This window comes from Bactrocera neohumeralis, chromosome 2, assembly GCF_024586455.1.
Source record: "Bactrocera neohumeralis isolate Rockhampton chromosome 2, APGP_CSIRO_Bneo_wtdbg2-racon-allhic-juicebox.fasta_v2, whole genome shotgun sequence".
NCBI classification, from domain to species: domain Eukaryota; kingdom Metazoa; phylum Arthropoda; class Insecta; order Diptera; family Tephritidae; genus Bactrocera; species Bactrocera neohumeralis.
Genome location: NC_065919.1, coordinates 83,082,078 through 83,104,976, shown reverse-complemented (window position 1 = coordinate 83,104,976; position 22,899 = coordinate 83,082,078). Strand labels below are relative to the sequence as shown.

At 33.4% G+C, this 22,899-nt stretch overlaps 1 long non-coding RNA gene across 1 annotated transcript in view; it reads right to left on the bottom strand.

Moving 5' to 3' along the window:
• Window positions 1–22,899, bottom strand: part of LOC126759991 (uncharacterized) — a 148,577-nt gene that overhangs the window by 47,886 nt on the left and 77,792 nt on the right. Inside the window, exon 3 of the long non-coding RNA XR_007667130.1 lies at window positions 4,334–4,385. This is a non-coding gene — a long non-coding RNA (uncharacterized LOC126759991). The remainder of the gene's footprint in view (window positions 1–4,333; window positions 4,386–22,899) is intronic.

Sequence of the window (22,899 nt, the reverse complement as noted above, 5' to 3'; positions counted from 1 at the left end):
ATTGTTGGCATAATTTACGAGTAATTTGCCAGCGATTCTTTAACCACACGCTCCAAAGGCTCACAACGTATGCCTGCATACACACACATGCTGACAGTGCTTGTGATATTATTACTCATACGCCGTGTGCTACCACGCCAGATTGCCCGCCATGGCGCGTTTTATGTTTTTCGCTGCTAAATTGACTATAAATTTGATGCGTTGCCTACTTTCATATCTGCCTATTTGCTGTTTGAGCTGTTTCTGTATACATTTGCGCATATACTGTTAAATAATCATGTTGTAAATTTTCTCCATGAAAGTAGTAAGTACCGAGTAAAAGCCGTGCAAATGAAAATTGAAGCGAAGTTATGAGATGAAACTGTTTGGCGAATGTTTAGCGAGTGCTTACTTGGTTTAGTTGTCATTTTATGGAGAAGGTCTCCACCTTTTAAATATAATATCATTTAAATATAAATATCTATATATACGAGTGGTATATGACCGTATGTGATTTTATTTGACAGCTTTCAGCACAACAGTTTGATGTGTTAATGTTAACATTCGTAATTTTTATGGGTGAGTCTATTTTTAGTACTCGTTTCATCTAATATTCCTCTGAATTATATTGTGAGTAAATCAAATTAGGTACTTAATGGCATTGAGAGAATGAGATTTTCTGAAGCGAGCATGAGAAAAGCTGCAAAAATTACATATTTGAACGAAGTTTTAACATATTTAGAAGGGTAAGTTAAGTACTCAAACCAGATTATTCGTAACAGTGCTTTGTTATATTAGACTTTTATGCCTCTCTCGCACACGCGGATTGCAATTAGAGAACTTTCATGAATGCTTTAGGAAACTATAATTATTGAAACGGATATCACTAAAAATCGATGAAAATGTGTGAGCCTGTCGCGCTGATTATTAAAATTTTAAAATATTCACATGAGCTAAAGAAACAAGCGATCTAGTGGATTCAATCCATCCTTCCTATCTAATTGGGAAGTTGAGATCAACTATTCCTTACTGTTGCATTTGCTATTACTAATGGTTTAGTTTTCCTACTTTTTAGGTATAGAAACAACTGCCCAGATTTATCAAATCTATGTGAGTTTTGGGGATGCCAAATATTATGAAAGAAGTTGAGAGATATCTTCTGATATTGCCGCTAGTCTAATTAAACCTTTACATATTATTGATGACTTCTTACAGAAAGATTAGATAGCTAACGCATTCCAACCCTTCTCCCTCTCAACATTTGGCTGCCTCGAAAATGAGATTGATTGGTTAAATCCTGGATATTTTAGCTTAGTGGTTCTGGATTTGAGATTAATTTAAGCAGAAAAATCTTCCTTACCGCCAAAGCAAATTTTTTCGGAGGATCTCCTGAATATTGGTTATGAAATTGAGAGAATCCAAAATATTGCAAAATTAATCGCCGATTATTAGTGAAGCTCAAATTTGGTAAATATAATTTTTTTTTAATTATTTGAAATTAAATGGCTCTTCAAAAAATTACAAAAAATTGTGTTTTTCTAAGCTTTTGCCTTGCGAGCTTTCAACATTTTTTTTTTGTTTTCGATCGAATAGGGCTAGTCCAATCTTAGTCGGAGTAATGAAGCGCGCATTTCTAGCCAAACATCTTAATATGACTTTTTTCTTCATCAAAAAGAGAAGCCGAACAAAAGTGGCATTACTTTGGGTTACTTATCTCGACCAAAATTGCTTTACATTGAAGCTAATCTACCAGAATTTATAATTTATTTTTTTTTTTTTTATTTAGAAAAAAATATGTATACCAAAAATGTTTGTTGAGCCGTTAGTAGAACGCAATTTGTAGAGAAAAAAGTTTTTTTCATAAATAAATATTTGACTGGAATATTTTTAGAGATTTTCTATGCATGAGAAACACTATAAATTCCAAAAAAACTACTTTTCAATCTAACAAGGTGCTTAAATTGTTACAAAATCTAATTGGAAGAACAAAGAAGTATCATCGCCAATGTGCTTGCCAACTCTTCTACAGCTTATATAATGAATAACTATTGTGAAAAACCTAACTTCATTATATATAACTGTGCACTTCAAATACATAGTTTGAAAATTTAAAATATTTTTAATCAAAATCTTATATAAATATAAGCGACAAGCATTGAAAACTGCAAATTTTTCATACTAGGGTATATGTATGTATGCATATTTCAACTGCTGTTGCTGCTGTGAACCCTTCTATTTGCCAATAAATGCATTTCTGGGGTACTGACTTGGTATTTCTGCAGCGTTGTGGTTGTTTTTGTTACTTTTCATGTATTTTTGGTTCATCTTCAATGAAAATATTGTTAAATTTTTATCTCACATACACATGTGTTTCTACCTATGTAGTAGCTGGGTGTGTGTGTTTGTGCAGCTGTCAGCATTGGGTGCATGTTATCATTTTACTCCCGTTATGCAAATGAACTTAAAAACTGATAGTTGTGTAACAGTCTGACAGACTGTCGTTTAAAATGAGCGATGGATGGGTTAAATGATGTTTCATGCAATCATGGCGCACATACACACACACGCAGTACATACACACACGTACATTACATATTTCTGCAAGCAAATACATGTAGACCTTTGCGAACCACTATTTTTGTATTCATCTGCTGTCGGAAAGTTGTGCAAAGTGTGGAGTAAAGTTGTCACATTATTTTTCTTTTTTTTAACGAGTTTTATATGTGTGTGTGTGTGCGAAGATGTGTATGCGTGATTCGACTCGTACACCTTATGTTGTTTTGACAAAGGGTTAGCAGGCCATTTCGTTGCGAGCAAAGTTTGATAGTCAACTATCACATTGTCTGTCATGTCCACTTAGAAAAATTCATTGACTTTTAAAGTTTTCTGTATTCTAAACATTAAATGCAACACTACTTCTGTCACCTGTCAAATTTTATTTCACTGGTCTCGTGTCTCGTATTTGTTGGAAATTACAAAACGTATTCATAAACTTCATTGTTCAAAATTTGTTATAGGTTTTGTTACAGAAATGCCTCAAAATAGTTAACATAAAAAATATCGATTTTTTAATAGAAAAAACTATCGATTAAAAAATATCGATTTTTTAACAAAAAACTATCGATTTTTAACAAAAAAAATATCGATTTTTAACATTAAAAATATCGATATTTTAACAAAAAAATCGATAGTTTATCTTTAAATTTAGTTATCTAATAATAGTAATCGATTTTTTATAGTAAAAAATGGATATTTTAACTAAAAAGTTTCGATAATTTATCGATTAACTAAAAAATTTCGATATTTAACTTAAAAATGTCGCATCATTATAAAGTTTTATTTTAAAAATATCGATTAGGTTTCTATTTTTCGTAAAAATAATGATTAATTATCGAATTTTTTATCTTAAAAATATCGATAAACTATCGATCAATTTTTTTACAGACCCTCATGAATATGTCATAATTACGTTGAATACACAAATAACTGTCCTAGTATTGGTGAAAGAACAAATTGTTGTACATAATCGCATATACCGAATTTTTGAGATTCTCTGCTCTGTCGAAACCAGCGAGCGAGCTCCGAAGTTTGATGAAATAAAAAATGTATAAGCTAGAGTCCTTCCGTAAGTTTCTGTATATTGAAGTTTGAAGATTAGACCCATAATATAGTAGAATATGAGAACAATAACTGTTTTTCAAATATGAAGGACTTAAAAGGATTCTGGTACCAGTATAACCGCCAAACAAACTTTTTTATCCTCAACATTTATAAATATTAAAATTTTAAGTAAAAACCTTGACGCATTGCACGTAACTCCTGCTTCATCCAAAGGTTCGCAGTTGTAAGTGAAATATAATTAAATTCGCAACTCAAATGCGTTCTGCATAATTTCTGCCAGTGTTTACGTAGTGGCAGCACGTTCATGCGTCACTCCACTGCAGCGTAATGTTTCCACTGACAGATGCGAGACGTGATATGTCAGTTTAATCATAACTTCGTGTGCGATACAATATTGCATTATACGTGTGTGCGACTGTATGTGTGCATTTGTAGGTGATTGCAGTGGAAATATACTTATATGTAAATGTGTGTGTGTGTCTGTGCGCTGAGCTGATTAAATGAGTTTTCTTGGTTATAAAAACATCTATATACAAAGCTACATATGCTTTTACGCTGCTCTGCTTATTAATGTTTGTGTGAGTACAAATATGAATAGTTCTGAATTAAAGTGTGCGACAGTCACATTTAAATTAAAAAATAATATAAAATTATTGAAAGACAGCTTGTCACTGCAACAACGGTTTTTAGTTAATTAAATTTTGTTTTTTGAGGAAAACAATATAATTCTTACCTTTATGTTTCACTTTTGGTCTTTAGTAGTCGATTTATTTTATATTTGAAATCTGAAATGAGAAGAAGATATAATAAATGTTAGTATCGCTGGAATTATTTACAAATTATTTTTTAAAAAGCATATGGTTAGAATATCAGTTTGCCAGTTAACTTTTTTAAACTTTTACTTCCGCCTTTTTGTTTAATTTGGCTGTGAAAGACCGCGGACCATCGAGTATTCTCTAAAATATACATACATATATTGTGACTGGAACCGCTTAGTCATTAAGATGCCACTATATTGGCAAGCAGACGTTTTAACTATCTGAAATGGTCTTACAACGCCCTAATCGCTTCAATCATTCACCTATCTTATTTTAAGCCGTTTTGCTTTAAGTGTAGTTCGTAAGGGAAATTTTTAACAACATTTTTATTTGCGAAAACTCGCGTTTATTAATCATATATACTTATTTTGGTATTTTAGTACAAAAAAAAAATAAAAAATTCATACAAGATTGAGGTGTTTTTAAATTTAAATTAGCGAAACATTACAATTTTTATGTTAAAAGCATCGATAAATTATCGATATAAATTTAAAATAATCGAAAACTTATTGATGTTTATTTAAAATATTGTTAAATTTTTCTTTTTATCGTAAAATATCGATAAATTATCTAATTTTTTAGTGTAAAATATCGACATATTATCGAATTTTTTAGTGTAAAATATCGACATGTTATCGAATTTTTTAGTGAAAAATATCGACATATTATCGAATTTTTTGGTGTAAAATATCGACATATTATCGAATTTTTTAGTGTAAAATATCGACATGTTATCGAGTTTTTAGTGTAAAATATCGATAAATTATCGATTTCTCACCGAAAATAAAAAATATCTGTTCTAGTATGGGCGAAGGAATAAATTGTTCTACATAATAGCATATCGCAAATGTTTGGGATTTTCTGGTTTGTCTTGTGTTTAACGCCGTCATAGGTTTTGGGATTACTATTAAAAGGCCATCAGTCCCCCAAATGAATGTTTAGGCTTCAGCTTTTCTGACAAAGTAAATCAAAAAGCTTTAAAAATATAAACATCAGCAGTATATAATAAGCTAACTATGTTCACGTTTGCACTTTCTTGACAACTCCTAAATGTAGGCCAAAATTAAGTAGTCAGAAAATTCTCTCTAGGAAGCCACTTTGCACTGAAGCAGATTGTAGATTTGTGAAAATTATTTTCTTTCTTATAGTAGAACTAAATGGATCAATGGTGGGTGATATTGCTGTGTAGTCAAGGGGCCTAAGAGAGCTACTCTGTGACAATTCGTGACTAACTAGTTCATATGTGTTTCCTCAGTTGTACATATTAGTCGCAAACTGAGTACGAAACAACATTGTTTGTAAGATACTTCTAAGCAAGTACTCTGTTTAAGAATTTGAGAAAATAAAAAATTTTTTTGCATTTATTCAATGTTTAGGCCTTCAAAAATCTGCCCTTAAGCGGATTTCTAAAAACTCGCCGAAGATACCGATAGCGACATCTTTACTAATTTTAAATTTTTTGCTTAAGATCACTGGTTGGAATCATAGCTGCCAGGAAGCACTGTTTTTTAAATTTTTTTGCATCCTCCATTACATCGCCCTATTTTGATTTTTTCATATTCTCTAACTGTCAATAAAAAACTGTCATAAAATTGGGTAAAAAAAACTTTAAAAAATTTGTTTGTCTTAGTTTTAAAAATACCTAAAATTTTGGCATCTATATCAGAATACTCCCTCACCTTATTTAATAAAAAAAAAACATATTTTTAAAATTTTCATACCCCACAGTGCCTGAGTGTAGGCAACAAATTCATGCCAGCATCAGCTGAGTTCAGTTATCCATCGTCAAAGACTCAGAAACTTGGAAAATCTTTGTTTTCTAATCGCAATATTTTCGCAAAAACTTTCACTACATTTTCACAGCTATTTATTCTTTCACATAAATATTTATTGTGTCAAAATCTTGGTTTTTATTTAATAATGATTTACTGAAAATATTTCATAGTAATTTTTTGCCTCCACATAAATGGAATTTGCCCTACTTAATGAGCCAATCAATCTTGCCGTCGTCAACATCAACCGCCCACGCAACACAAGACATAAAATCAACATTTGCGCACAAAGAAATTTACACAAATTATGTAAACTAATACGAATTTACAGCTGTAGCTGGCATATCAAAATATCAAAAACATGAAAATCTACGAATTTGCTGCCAAAAATCTTGATCTCAGCTGACTTTACATGCCAATGACAAAACGCGACCTTTTACACACACACACTAGTGTACACATACATACACACACACACATACGAATATAATAAATAACAACCACGAAGCCAGTGACAATGACAGCAACGAGACGTATGAGCGTGATGGTAAGGCAGAGCAGGACAATAAGGCGAGCCGAGTCGGGACTAATGATGTGGCGTACGGAACATTTTTGGCTTGCCACAAAGCGTTGCATAAGACTAACAAACATAAGACCTTATTGCCAATATATTTACTACAAACAGGCATTAAAATTTACATCCACATGTGTATATAAGTATATGTAAATGTATGCGTGTTATTTCCATGAGAGTGCAGTGTGAGCATAACCTAAAAAAATATCTGGGGATGCGTTACTTTGATGCGATGCGTTGCTTTGCGCTTCACTACATTGTCAGCGCACCAAAACTACAACTACAAAGATACTGTGAAGCCATTTTTCCATTAGTCTGTGTGTGTGCTTGTGTTTGTGCGTGTTAGTGTCAGCATAGTGACAACGCCCGGCTTTGACATGAATGGCTTTTGAACTTGTGCTCTGTTGTGTGGCCGTAAATGATAGCTTCCCGTTTGACGTGCTGCACAAAAAAAAACGAGAACCAACAACAACGAAAAATGCGCACGAAAAACAAAATAAATAAAAATCCAAAAAATGTGAAAAATCCTGTCATAAGCGCGCACAGCTGTGTTGCCACCACACACACACTCACAATATAGCAGTGCGCAAATGGCATAACACGATTATGGCGCCATGTAGCATAATATTTGGCGTAACTAAATACACACACAAAATATTACATTCGATAAAAGCATACACATGCACGCTTGTATGTCCTTACATATGTTTGAAGCAGTGTGTGCCTCGATTCATACAACAGAGATATTGATTGTCTGCTTGCATTACCATAATGTTGCTACAAGCCATAAGTGTTTGCTGCATAAACAAGCATACTTAAAGGCGCACACATACGCACATGCCAAAAATGATTGATGTTTAATGTTGATTGATACATATTTTCCGAATAATAAAGTGACATTTGAAGTAACTGTAGTTAGATACAAGATACGAAGAGCGTCCATTATGCGTGCCGGGCTACAGCATATTCCACGCAATCTTGATTATATCAGATATTCGAACAAATGACTTATTTAGATAGGTGATTACTGAGCTATGGAAACAAATATAATTTTATAAATAACCTCAATGCGGCCATAAATCCATTGTTCCTTGTTCATAGCAAGCTAATCAAGATATAACTTCAAAGCGGCTAATGAAGAACTTTAAGTAATATTGTGACTGGAATTTATGAAAAATGTAATTAGAATATAGGAAAACGCTATATTGTAGAAGATACCTGATTGCCAGTTAACTATAAAATGTTATACTTAAAGTTAAATACTACCTCGATATACAAGACAATATAAATATATTGAGAAACAAGTTTTATTTGTATACCGACTGGAAAGTTTTCTTGATTAAAACTAATTGAAAATTGTATCGAAATAAAATTTAAATTGTCTTTTTTTTAATTAATTAATAATTTTTTGTCAATTTTTAATCAAGAAAATTAACAAAAATTTATTAATTAAAAGATAATTAATAAAATTAAAAATAAATTTCTTAATTAATTAATACATTTTGTCAATTTTCTTAATTTTTTCTTAATTAAAAGAAAATAATCAAATTAAAAATAAATTTCTTAATTAATTAATAAATTTTGTTAATTTTCTTAATTTTTTCTTAATTAAACGAAAATTAATAAAATTAAAAATAAATTTCTCGATTAATTAATAAATTTTGTTAATTTTCTTAATTTTTTCTTAATTAAAAGAAAATTTAAACTTTTAATTAGATAAATTTTTGTTAATTTTCTTAATTTTTTCTTAATTAAAGAAAATTTTAATTTATAATTAAGAAAATTAACTAAAAAATATTAATCAATTTAAAAAATTTTAATTAGCAACCTAAAGAAATAACTTTTCACTGAGCCAAAAATTAGAAAAAAATAATAATTAACTATAAATTGTCTTTAAAAAATTACATTTTGTACGTTTAGGTTAGGTTAGGCTTCGAGGTCGATCTTCAACTTTAGAACGCTGGTCGTTTGCTTTGAGCCTATCACGAATTTCTTGAGATGAGTTTCGATTAAGTATTCTAGTAGTTGGATTATCGAAAAATTTCCGTTACAGTCTTGCAAAGGCTAAATAATGGAATACAAAGTGATTGGATGATTCCACCTGATACTCCACCATACAACTTTGTCAACTAAAGTCCGACAATATTTTTAGCCTTACTGCATGAATGTCTACCGGACAGGTCGTCGCTTCACGCCTGCTAAGCGCAAGCGAGTTCCATTGGTTCAGTGCAAGAATCCAAGACGCTAATGGAGATCCAACTCGGTCCCATTTCGATGTGAGTGAGGCAAAACTGACTAGCTCAGCCATTGCAGATGAAGTAGCTTGTTGCTGTTGCTGTTTCTAATGAGTATAGAAACTCCTTGACTAGTTTTAAGAGTGAACGATCGCTTCCTTGAAAGAGGCTGCACTTCGTGTTGCTACTTTCACCGTCACTTTGAGCGGTCCTAAATGCTTTTAGTGCAGTGGTCCGGAAGCCTAAAGCTAAGATTGGCCGTGAGCTCCTTACAGAAAATTCCTAGCTTCTTAGCTTCGACCGCTGACCTGAAAGCTCACTTTTCAGAAATGTAATTTAAGGAGGAGTTCGGACACCTTCATATACTCAGCTTTCTTGAGTCTTAGGGCACACGTCGCACCCATACACCTGCCGGCAATGTCACCGGGTGCACCGATGGCTTCCTTATCTTCTCCTCAATATCTGACCTCCATTAGAGCCCAGGTATTTCACGTTATCCAAGAGAGCGAGTTGAAGGCACGTTTGAGACTTTATGTGTCATAGTAAATAAAAAACATTTCAGGTTTACTTGGGTTGACGGTTAAGTTGCTTATAAACGCCCAGTAGAGTACCACGTTGTGATATCAATCGGTTAGTTTGTAACTGTTATTTAGAAATTATCCTTTAAAAATAAGAACAATGTCATCACCGTCGTTTATCAACCAATAGCCTCGCTACTCGAGTTCGTTAAGTAGGTTATTAAGCAGCAAGATGCAAAGCCATGGCGAGAGTGTCCCACACCGTGGCGTGCCCCTATTAACTTTTCGTGATGCCTTTGTACTACTCCAGCCCGCTTCGACCGTTCTATCGCAAATATGACTATAGGTATTAGAAGAGCTTGAGGTTCGATTCCACCTCAAACTTTCCCAGGCCTTCAGCCACTGTCTCCGGACGCACATTGTTGAGGGCCCTCTCTATATAACAGACCCTATATCATACAAAGCAATATCGACCGATCTGCCTTTGTTATAGGAATGCTAGGCTCTTAATACTATTCAGCTGATTACGCTAAGAACAATTAGTTTTAATAGGAAAAAAGTTGTATACAGCAATAAATAAAAATCAAATTATAAGAAAAATTTACGAACTCACAGAAAATATCAACTTGCTGTTAAATAAAATATTGCATTTGATTATAATTTATATAAATCCACATAAACAACAAACACATCAAATATATTTATTGCATTGATAAGAAAATAGTTATTGCGTCTCCAGCTCTGAGATAGCTCAGAATGTTGGGGAAAAGTAAGTTGTGAGCGTATTCTGCATATTTCGAATTACGTGAAGTTTCGAATTAAATTTATGACAATAATAAATTTAGCTACGGCTTAAGCTACACTCGCAAGACCCGCCATCTATTACACACCTACACGCTGTCACCGACACAACACAGCGCGCACACCCACACACACACACACTCCTCAATATGCCATAAACAACGAATCAATGCTGACTACACATGCCGATGAACCATATTCACTGTCTTTATGGCCCACACGCAATGACCGGACAATATATTTAAGCAACAACAACACAATTACAGGCTAAAGCTGAAGTGTGTGTACGCATAGCATTAGTTGGTCGCCTATAAAATATAAAATAAACGACATTCGATATCAATGCGAGACATTAGAGCGTAAATTATGTAAGTGACACCGAAGAGGGCAGCCAGCAGGCAAGTGAACAGCGCCATAGCATCTGTGTGTATATTTGTATGTATGTGTGTGTGTAGTTGGGGCACTTAAAGTCCGACACACACACACTTGATGTCACACAGTTATCAGTAGTTGTATTTGCCGGTGAAATGAGCTGCTTCAGAACACACACAAACTCATGCATATGTATATAATGTGTATAACAGTATACATACATGGCGTGCGATGATACAACAAGCCAGCGATTGAGAGCTATTGGCACACTTACGAGGTGCTAGACATCGTGAGCGCTCACAAGCATGCTGAATTTATGTATACACATACATACATGCATAATACAATTCCCTGACCTCTCTGCCCTTACAGGAAGGAAGTTTGCTGGCGACTAAAGCGAATCTAGCAAGAAGGTATCTATATATAATCTCATATAAATTTATAATTGTCTGTGTATGAGTGCTATCAAACGTGAGAATCCCCACCGCTAAACACACATGAGATGAGCTGACGACATTAGCTAGACGCGACTGACAGTGACCAAAGCTCATATCGCCTTCAAAGCTTCGCGGACGTTGGACGAAATAGAATGCTACAAATGGGTGTAGGAACAAATAGGAGGAAACAGATAACTGGTCACAGAGAGAGGCAAGCAAAAACAGGATATATTAGTTCACACACTCTGGCACACATATGAACGAACGTTCGACTTACTTAACCGTTGACCTTTAAAAGCGAAAACAACACATACAGATTGGGTTACAACGACCCAGCGGCCTAGCGGCCCAACAGGCCAATGGCCCAGTGGTACGATTCAGACATTTTGTCGATGTGAACGCCAAAGCACGAGGTGGCAGGCGATGGCTGTGGCACACAGTCGTTATTTTGGCACACGTTTGGACGACGGCTGGTCGTTTGTGGGGCGCTCAAGGCGCGCAAGATGCGCCACACTAATCAATAATGACCGAAAGCTGAAGATTACATAAGGGAATACTAAGCACAGTTATGTACGACTGTTGGCGCGTATGTGCGCTGGCCTGTATGCGCCTGACAAGTAGGCATGACCGAAGTCAAGCGAGCTAAACATGCCGGTGTCAACTGGATTTTTTCTTCTTATTCCACTACTTGTTAGCCTGCCAGCAGCAGCTTAAAGCGCCACTGACAGCCAAACACATTTCACGGGGTAGATGTGTCTAGACAGTTCGCCATCAGCAATCCACGCTCGTTGTATGTACGACAAGAATGGCCGATTGGAGGCTGCAATCGTCGAAACTTCGCACGCGCGGTAGGTAGGGAGAGACACATATTTACGCGAATATCAGCTGACAAGCTGGAAAGGGTATATACATAAATTTAGTTATAGACACATATGAACTAGGTGGGTTCGATTTCTCACTTCAAAATGAAGTCTTTAAAGTGCTGTTGAGTAATTTGTTTTTAAGGTTCGTGCATTAGCAAGAATTAATACGATTTTAAGTTGCTTAGAGTTGTCAGGATGAGTTTTTTTTGGAAGATTTTTCCAGTCGCGATTAAGTCCGTTCGTGGAAAGCTGAGAGAGTCACAAGTTATCGGCGGAAAAAAATAATATTTTCGATTGAATTTTTCTTATAAATCCTAACTCAATAGATTGTGCTTGTTTAAGCAACTTCTGTTAAAAATTTCTTACATTTCATTACTTCGTAAAGCAACCCTAGTTACTTTTGAAAATCCTCTGTACTAAATCCACTTTTTCAACATATACAAACAGTTTTTGAATTCAAGATTTGACAGCTGTCAAACAAAAAAATCTCTTCAATGCCTGCTTAAACGAACCAAAAGAGAAACAGAAGGTTAAAGAAAAGCGCAACTTTACAGTTCACCCTAATGCGGCGGATTTTATTTTCTTGGGATCATGTAAATGTTCTGCATTTTATTAGCAAAAGCTCACAGCAATATGCCTGGTACATTGCAGCCTAGATTGATGCTGGTGGGCTAGACGTGAGTTATTGCTTTGGTCACACAAGAGCGGCATTAGGGAAATCTTTTCACTAGTGCTGCGCCTCTGCGTTGTACATGCAATTGGCTTTAAGTGCTTTTAGCCTTTTGTGTAAGTAGGCAAAGTGGTTTTCGTCATTTGGAGCATTCAAATATTGTACGTGTTTCGAGGTTGGCCAATAATGATTACTAGAACGTTTTTATTGGCACTTTTTCTTGCTATGTTTCTTCAAGTGAGAACACCTATATATGTACATGTATGTACATATATGTTATTATATCTTGATATCTTGATCATATGTTAAATGTATTTAGTGAAAAATAGCCGTAATTTTTTTGTGTGGTGCCTAGTATTACTTGAGTGCGGTTTCTTTTCTCTCTTCACTCAATTTTTATTTAAGCTTTGACATTTCGAGAGTTTTGTTTTACATTCTTTTCCTTAAACATTCTTATACAAAACTTAAAAAAACGTTCCAAAATTTTTTTTTTCGAGTATTTTGGAGATGGGTTTTCTCCGTAATATGACTCATAAGGCAAAGGCAGGAATTGTCTTTTACACTAATATTTCCTTTCTTTTAAAATATAAAATATAAATAAGATTTTTGCCTCATTTTATTGCAATTTTTGTTATAATTTTGTTTTTAGTTTTATCTCAATTTGAATTTGGTTACTAATAATTCTAATTATTGTTTAGTTTTAATTTTATTCTTAATTCTATTTTTGATTTTAATTATAATTTCTATTTTTAGTAATTTTAATTTTAATAATAGTTTTGTTAATTTTAATTTGTTTTTAGTTTTACTTTTAATTTTAATTTTAATTTTAATTCTAATTTTAATTTAGTACCTAATATTTATTTTGACTTTAATTCTAACTTTGATTAGTACTAATTCTAATTAAAATTACGTTTTTTAGTTTTAATTAAAACTTAATAATATTTTTTTTTTTAGTTTTAATTACAACTTTAATTAATATTAATTAATATTAATTCTAATTATATTTTTTAGATATAATTTTTTTTTAATTTTAAATAATTTTAAAATGCAGTGAAAACCGCTCAGAAGTAAATATTAATTTAAAGTTTAACTTTAATTTTAATATTAATTTTAATTTTATTTAATATTAACAAAATTATTTAATTTTTAGTTTTAGTTTTAATTTTAATTTATATTAATATTAACTATAATTTTATTTTTAGATTTACTTTAATTTTTAATTTAATTATTTTAATTTTGATTTAATTATAATCTTAACAATAATGTTAATTATAATTTTACGTTTAGTTTTAATTATAACTTTAATTAAAAGTAATTATTATTATAATTACATTTTTTAGTTTTAATTTTAATTAATTTTTTTTAATTGTAATTATAATTATAAGTTTAATTTTATTTAATTACTTTATGATTTTTAGCTTTAGTTTTAATATTAATTTTTACTTCAGTTAAGTTTTTAGTTTTGCTATTATTTTTAATTTTAATTTTAACTTTAATTTCAATTTTATTTTTAATTTAATAGTATTAATTTTGATTTTTATTATAATTTTATTAATAATTTTAATTTTAATTTTAATTCTTATTATAATAATTATAATTATAGTTTTATTATTATTTTTAGTCTTAATTTTAACATAATTTACTCTTAGTTTTTATTCCAACTATAATTCTAATTTTGATTAAATTTTAAATTTCATTTAGTTTATATAAATGAATTTTCGATTTTAATTTTATCTTACATTTTTAATTTTCGCCATTTTAATTTAAAATTAAATTAAATTTATGTTAGTTAAAATTTAATTAAAACTCTATGTTACACAAATTTATTTTCACTTTTTTATTTTTTTTTAATTTTTTTATTGCCTTGAATCTGATTTTTGTACTCCAAAAGAGTTCATGTTCTGTTGCAAGTTATCTTCAATGCGTTCTCCCCATTTGTCTCAGGAGCGTCACATTACTTACTTTTGCATAATTTTTCGCCAATTTCTTCACTGTTTATTATTCCTGGTAGTAATTTACTTCACACTTGAGTTCCGACAAGACAAGCAAACGCGGGTGAATACAAAATTTGTGCAACTAACCAAAGCAGTAAAAGAAGACATGAAACACACGCACACCCACACATACATACATACATACATACATACATACATATAAAAATAAAATAAATTAACAGGAAAAAACTAGCGCTGACATGGTGAAAAAATGCAGTGAAAACCGCTCAGCAGTAAAGGCCACACGAACGCGAAATCAACCGCCACAGCAACCAGCAACCACACCAACCGACGAATCAACCAACCAACAACAAACCTAAGTAAAGCGATTTCAAGGGAAAAAGCGTTGCCAGTTGACGGGAAAAAGTGTCGAAACAAAGCTGAAAAAATGCATTAGTTATTTTTGGTTTTGCCGCAGTCTTTTATTTATTCTATTTTATTTTTATTTTAGTTTTTTTCTCTTATTTTTTGGTGTTGTTGCGTGTTGCTTGCGCCCTCCCACGTACAATGTGTGAGCGGTCTTCATTATGCTGCTTCCAGCGAAGACTTGTCTCTTTCGTCTACGCTTTGGCTGTCTTCATTGAGACGCTTTCTTATTATGCATGTCTGTAGGTGTGTTTGTATGTGTGCATTGCCGCTGTTATGTCTGCGTCGGCACGCTCTGCAACGCAGCGCAGTCGCTCGCTGCAATGAAGTGCATTCCCACACTGGCTTCCTTGTGTTTGTTGCTATTGTTGGTGTTATTTGGCGCATTTGTTTAGTTTTTCTTTTGTCATGCATATAAATGTATGTATGTAAGTATGTAAATTGTCACTACTTACTACTGTTGCCGTTGGCAGTCACTTTTGTTACAGTATTTCTTGTTGTTGCAGCACTTGATTGCGCCACTTTTTTCGTTAATTTTGTTGTAGGGTTTTTTTTTGTTGGAGACAGTGGGTGTGAAATCGTCTGGCACGACTTGTACATAAATAAAGGTGTCTGCACCGACAAAAATGTGCTGTTATTTGTTGTTGTCTGCTTGTCAACTGCTAATGTAGTGCTATTCTGCTATTGTTGTTGTTGCAACTGACCTTTCATGACCATTCAGCAATTTGCATTGTCAGCGAATGAGTAAGAAAGAAATTCGTAATTCACATTTCGTGTTGGTACTTAGCGCTCGGCTGGTGGCGAGATCAGGTAATCACATGGAGCTTTACACAGTTGCGGCGCTACTGTGACGTTTTAAGCTTGGGAAAATTCGCTGCGTTTGTTCATTTTTCATTTCTTAGTTTTTATTTGTCGAGTTTTTTTTTTTGTTTTTTGTTTGGGTTTTGTTGTGGAGTTTATGAGTTTCAATTATGACCATGAATCGGTGTTAATTTAACTGGGAAGCAAAATTTTACTTATGACTTGACGCCGCTAGATGATTGAAGGGTCTGTTATAGTTCACAAAGCTATATAATGACAGTGAAAATGGCGATAGTTTGATTACGTTTATATTAAAAAGACAAAAGTGTATGAAATAAAACTTTGGGAGATATTATCAAATTCAAATTTAGCCAAGTCTCACACCTAGTTATGTCCTTGGTTATGTATAGGGTCGTTCACTATGTAATTTCGTTTGATTAAAACAGCTGATCATATTGAATTTGTTTGCAGCGAACTTGATAGGGCACCATATTGAAGATGAAAGATTGAAAAAATTATTGTCGGCAAATTTTACTGTTAAACTGTCAAAAGGCTAAAAGTGCAGTTCAAGCAAGGCGAAAATTATGCGATATTTACGGAGAAAATGTGATGACCGGACACCCATGGCAAAATTGATCGTGCACTAGAAGAACTCTTGAAATCGTTGTGAATAAAATAAAGTCGTTTGTCGATAGAAAAGGTCGAATAATAACTTGAAGGATTACTAAAACATTAAATTTGCGTAAGGCCACCGTTCACAGGCACATAAAACGGCTAAGATTTGAACCTTGACAAATGGCTGCCTCATGCTCTTACAGAGCAAAATTTGTTTCGACTGTGATTTACTTATCAAACATCAAAGAAGATATTCATTTTTGAAACGCATTATTACTGGCGACGAAAAGTGTGTTAAGAATGTAAAGCACAAGAGATCATGGTCTAACAAAGAATGAACCAGCTGAAACCATTTCGTAGGCCGAAAGTCACGAAAAGAGTTATGTTGTCTGTTTGGTGAATTTCTAAGGAATCGTTTATTTTGAGCTATTGTCCGACGATATCATGATTAATTCTAAAGTATATTTGTGCTCCGCTGTACAAATTGAGTGATGTAACCAAAGAGAAGAGCTCATAATTGGTCAATAGCAAAAATGAGCATAATGCGTAACCTCAAACAAGTTTGATGACTCGCCAAAAGCAAGCTTGAATAAATGTGCTACCACACTCACAATATACTACAGATTTGGGACCTTCAGAATATTACTTGTTTGCTTTAAAATTATTTGGATGGGAGAACCTTTACTAGAACGTCAAGAACCACTTAGAAGAATTGTTTGCCAGGAAGGATCAGTTTTTGGCCAGAAAGCAACACAAATTTTATGAGCGTGAAAATAATATTTCGGCCGAAAGATGGCAAAAGGTATTGCTTCAAAAAGAATAATATATAATTTCATAAAATGTTGTAGACAATGAAAAATTCGTGTTTAAATTTCACTAACAAAATCGAAATTGCTTAGTGAACGACCCGCTATTTATTTTTTACTATTCAGATCTTCTCAAAACTTGCGCATCCAATATTTATGCTACACTTTTGATGGTTATGAGATTATTACTTTAAAGTTAATTTGCGCTGCCCATAATTAGGCGTTAACTCATTAAATATTTAGTCAAGACCCACACCAAGTGTGATTATTGTCTAAAACTTTGCTGCGATAATTTAATAATATTTTTTAGTAACATTTATAAGTAAAGACGAATATATAGTAAATTTAATAAATTATTATTTTTTTTAATATAAAATATTAGACAAAATCTTTAACAACAAATCACATGTTTTTCAAAATTACCAATAATACATATCGCGTTCTAAAATGCAAAATAACGTAACATAATTTTTATGACTTTACAAGCGAAGGAAAAACGATATAATAGAACCCACGTATATTGAAACAATATTTGAGTTTTGGTTATAAAGTGGTTATACGTTGGTTAATATATATATTGGTTAAATATTGGTTATTGGTTAAATATTGGTTATATATTGGTTATATCTTACAGCGGAAGCTGAAAATTTTATGCTCATACATGAAATATGATGTAGTGAATCGTAAGCAGTAAAAAACTCAATTTCGATTTTTTTGATGATACGTTGTTTGCATTTTAAGTGACGGTATACATACATTTTTATAAATATTTAATATTTTACGGTAATTATATATGTATCTAACGTATCTATGTAATTAACGACCGAAAAAAATTGTAGACCAATTTTTTTAAATATTTATAATATTTTCTAATTATCAATAAATCTCTCATAAGTCTTTGTGGTACAGCTTCTAGCTATTTATACATATCTAAACACACAAAATAATTACTTATTCCACTACTCCACACTACTTTCACAGATTAAAAAGACCGCCTGCATTTATTCGCTTTACCAGCAATTTCAATTAAAAACACAGGCGTACAACAACTCAACGGCTTTGAGAGCTGAATGAGTGCCTAAAGTGAATAGTTTACTGAATAACATCACCTTTTCATCGCGATAACATGCACTTCGACAGCCAACAGCTGGCACACCACCACACATAGACACAAACACACATAAGCAGCAAACTGCTGTGCCGCGAAAATATACACAAACACTAACAAAAAAATGATGCTGTGCAAGAACACTTTCGCATTTCAATGCATATTTTGCAGTGCTGCTATTTTATACACTAACACATGCAGGCGCACACGGGCACGCAGGCCAGGTGGCATTTGTATGAGGCACACCGCAAGCATTCGCCACCACTGTGAAGGACCACTTCGAATGCAAGCGCAAAAGTGGAAATAAAATTAACAAATAAGCAGCTGTTGTAGTTGTTGCACATTTCTCGCAACTATGCAATTTTTAGCGCGCACACACACAGCTTACAAGCACATCAATATATACATATACTTATACATAGTGTATAAATCAGTGAATGGTGGCAAGGACTAAAGGATAATGCACAAGTTCCATTAAAATAATCATTTACATACACGCTAAAGCAGGGCGATATGTTGCAAAAGATTGTGGCATGAAAGGAAAAAGGTTCAAAAAAAGTGTGTGGAAAATCAAGCGCAGCTGAGCGCGGTGAAGGGAGCGGTATTATAGGGAGCCGCTGTTGAAAGCATTCAGGCACAGAAGTTATCAGCATGGAAATCTCGATTTCATTTCAAAGCTGGCAAACAAAGTAGCGAGAAGATATGTAAATAAACACACACACACACCTGCACAATAAAACATGTTTATAAATACGCTGGATACCGTTATTTGCCACACACTCGTAATCATGGCAACCATTCAAGAACACACACCCTCATATATGGTAAATATACTTGTATGTGTTATTGCTTTTTTGCAGTCGGCATTATGTGGCGTAATTTCCATGTAAAGCAGCCTCTACTACAGCGGTTGCATCATCAAGCGCCAGACTCAATACAGTTCAGGTGATTTCAATGCGCTGATAATAAAAAAAAATTTAAAAAAACTGTATCGGTATGCTGCGAAATAAGGGCGCTCGAGTTGAGGGACTACTCTTCGATTCATTGGAATTTCGCATTTAATGTCAAGAGTGAGTATGCACACACATACTTATATATTATCATATATACAGATAGATGTATAGCCATTACTCAGCTTTGACATGCTATCGACCTAACTCAATTCATTGATAAAAGCATGCGCCCACCCTCATTACGGTTATTACTAAAGAGTGGAGTGTGCACTAGCAAAGGGTAAGGCATATAGTAGCTACAAGCAAGCATTCCGATTCTTGACAAAAAAAAATAAAAAATTTGCGCATGTTTGATTGAATGTAATTGGTCGGGACTACTTTATTCTTATTTTTTTGTTATGTTTCGCACACCGTTATGTGGAACATCTTTTTTTTAAGTTCCCCGAAAACATTCCAAAATACTCTGCACATTTTAAATTGCACTCCCTTTATTCAAGAACATGCAACAATTGAAAAAAATAAAAAAACTGTAAGTAACTGCTGAAAATAGCGAAAAATTAAAAAATAAAATTACTCCGAAAATTCGGATAAATTCCGAAAAGTCAAAATGCTCCGAAATTTCTAAATTGCTTAGTTGTGGTCATGTGGCATGAAATGTACGCAAAAGTTGTTTAAATATCGAAAGAAAGAGTTCTCCGAAAACATTCGGAATAACTCCGAAAATTCCAAATTATACTGCATTTATTCCAAAACATACAAAAATAATAAAAATGTCTGTATTGTTGAAAACTTTTAGTAACAGTCGCACGTGTCATGCTAAGAGGACATAATTTTAGGTGTTATAATTGAAAGCATTATGAAAGAAATATTAAAAGTGGGTGGTGGAAACATTTTTATAATACTCAAACTTTGTACCGTATATTATAGCAACTCAGTTTTATGAGAGTAAACTCAGCATTTTAAATTTAGGTGCCTGCACAAGCCACTTTCGTGCAATGATTCAGTATAGTTAAAGCATATACATATATTGAAATTGGTCTAATTTGGCAAAGCTACTAAGAAATGAAATTTTATGGGGTTAAATCTAACATTATCCCCAGTAAAGAAGCATGGATTAATTGTTCTGTGAACGACATTTCCAAAGATGAAAACTATGTATTCACTGATAGATCAAAGCGTGAAATAGAACAGGAACGAGCTTCTTCTGTAGTAATCTAAATGAAGGAAGGTAGCTTCGAATTATATTATTACTATTTAGTGGTTTTTGCCCGAGATGTTTAACCGTTGACTTAACAGAATGTGCCAAGTGTGCTTTTGCTCTAATCTGAACGTCCATTCACTTTCTTGTGCGTAACCAACCGGCAATAAAGATTATGTGTAATGTTTATAATAAATGTCGCAGGTTATGCAAGAAAGCAATAAATAGACTCTCGTTGGAAACCTTGATTACAGTTATCTGGAAACCCAATCATATAGGGATAAAAGAAACGAAAAGACGATGAGTTGGCCCATTCGTGGGCAGTCAGACATGCTATTCCCATAAGCTGCCTTAGATGATTCAAATCATTGAGTGCTGCTTGAAGCAATGGATTCTAGAATCAGATCTTTGAACACTGGCAATATCAAAAAGATACTTTGGGGCAGTGTCGATGATTGACATATCAAAAAACTTCTACTTTTAGGCAGAAGAGGACTAAGTAACTTATTAGGCGTAATACCTACATCTAAAACACCGCCTTAAAAAATGGTAAAGTAGGTTCGGCGGAATGCAGAGCCTGCGCGGAAATGCTGCGCGGTTACCTTCTATAGCCCAGCCGGTTGAGGCGGTATATCTTCCGTGGCTCCCAATATTCAATGAACCAACATTAAGAAAAACTTTGACTTCTTCGAATTGTTTGTTTTCTGTAACATAAGTTGTTGATATTATCTTCATCGCTTTAGCTGAGCTTAGAGATTTTTAAATAATTTCGGAGAATTAATATAATTTTTGTTCTAGTTGATTCTTCAGGCAAGTGAGGAAAGATCTCTAAGCCCCATTCGCTTGGGAGTAGCCAGAAACGATTCTTTTACATATGGCTCAAGCAGCTCACGACTTCCGAACTTAGACCAAATAACCGCTGGGTAGCCAAAGAACATCCGTCTGATGGCGATCTAAAGTGAGAAGCGGGAGAAGTGACCTCCCCAACCGGGTTGTGCGCTGGATTTGGGGCCCGCCAAGTAAAAAATGTCCCCAGTGAAAAGAAGACAACAGCCTCGGACGAGAGACCCCCTTTTTATGACGACTATGGCAAACGCATATGAAATGTTTGCGTATATAGAATTTATGTAATTTCAGGTTATACCTCAGAGTTTTTTATGTACATTGATATTTTTTATTATTTAGTCAACCAACCAGTTTTATAGTCAAAGTACTAGAAAGTTGAGATATTGCCTTTCGTCGTAGAAAACTTCTGGTAAGATAGAAAAACATTTCGTTTCTGCTAAAATTTTTTCTAGCTCTAATACAAAAATACAAAATGAAACATGCCTGAGAACAAAATAGAAATAAAGAGAAGAGAAAAGAAACGAGGAGAGAGAGAGCGAGAGAGAGAGACTAGATTGATTTGGCGCTGAATCAGAGAAACATTTCTGAATATAAGACTTACATATGTTGCCAATATAGTTAGCGAAAACCAAAAAAGCGATAATGGTTTCGAAGCTTTTAACCTTCCTTCATTGCAATAAATTAGAAAAGAAATCGTTTGTTGCCAATAACGTTACGTCATTGCAACCCTGCTATTACAAAAAAATAATCATGATTATAGTTAGCAAATGTTTGTCGCTTCTAACTGCATAGCAAACCCAAAAAATTGCAAAAATACCACAACTTTTCCATAACTGAATTTATTCTATTCAAGCTTTCATTGAGCTTTCTGTCAAAAAATTTCCATTAGTTGAAATTGCTTGAGGCTTTTATATATAAAATACCAATACAAGCAATGGCTAATATTTTTGCAAATTTCAATCAACATTTGTTTCTGCTTTTTTCGAAATTCGAAAACATATAAACTGAAAACTAATAGCGGAAACATTTTGTTGCGACTATTTCGTGCGCGCTATGAAAACATGCCGTAGAAAAATTGCTTTATTGAAATTGCTTGTAGTTGCTTGTAGTCGCTGTTTCTGTTTTCAGCCATGCTTATGCATTTATTTTTAACACCGAAACGTTTCGCCGTTTCGTTTTCATTAAGCAAAAATCACTCGCCAACCGCAAAAACCACGTTTACATGCGGCAATTTAGTTGAGCAAGCTTTGGCTGTATTTATTTTTACTCAACTTTTTTATTTTATTTTCAACATTTTTTTTTTTTCGTTTTTTATTAACACTCTTTATTCTTATTTTCGTTTTTTTTGGTGCGAAACCCAGCGCGACCTATCGCCTAAAACGGCAACAATAACAAGCGCCGCAACACCGCAAAGCGTTCAATTCCGACAAATTGAATTTTTCTAAAGCTTTTTTGAAAACGAAAAATTTCCGCTCTTTTTTGGCGCGCATAGCTTGTTGTTGTTTGCGTTTTATTTTCAACTGATTTCTTCGATATTTTTCCAGCGGCACACA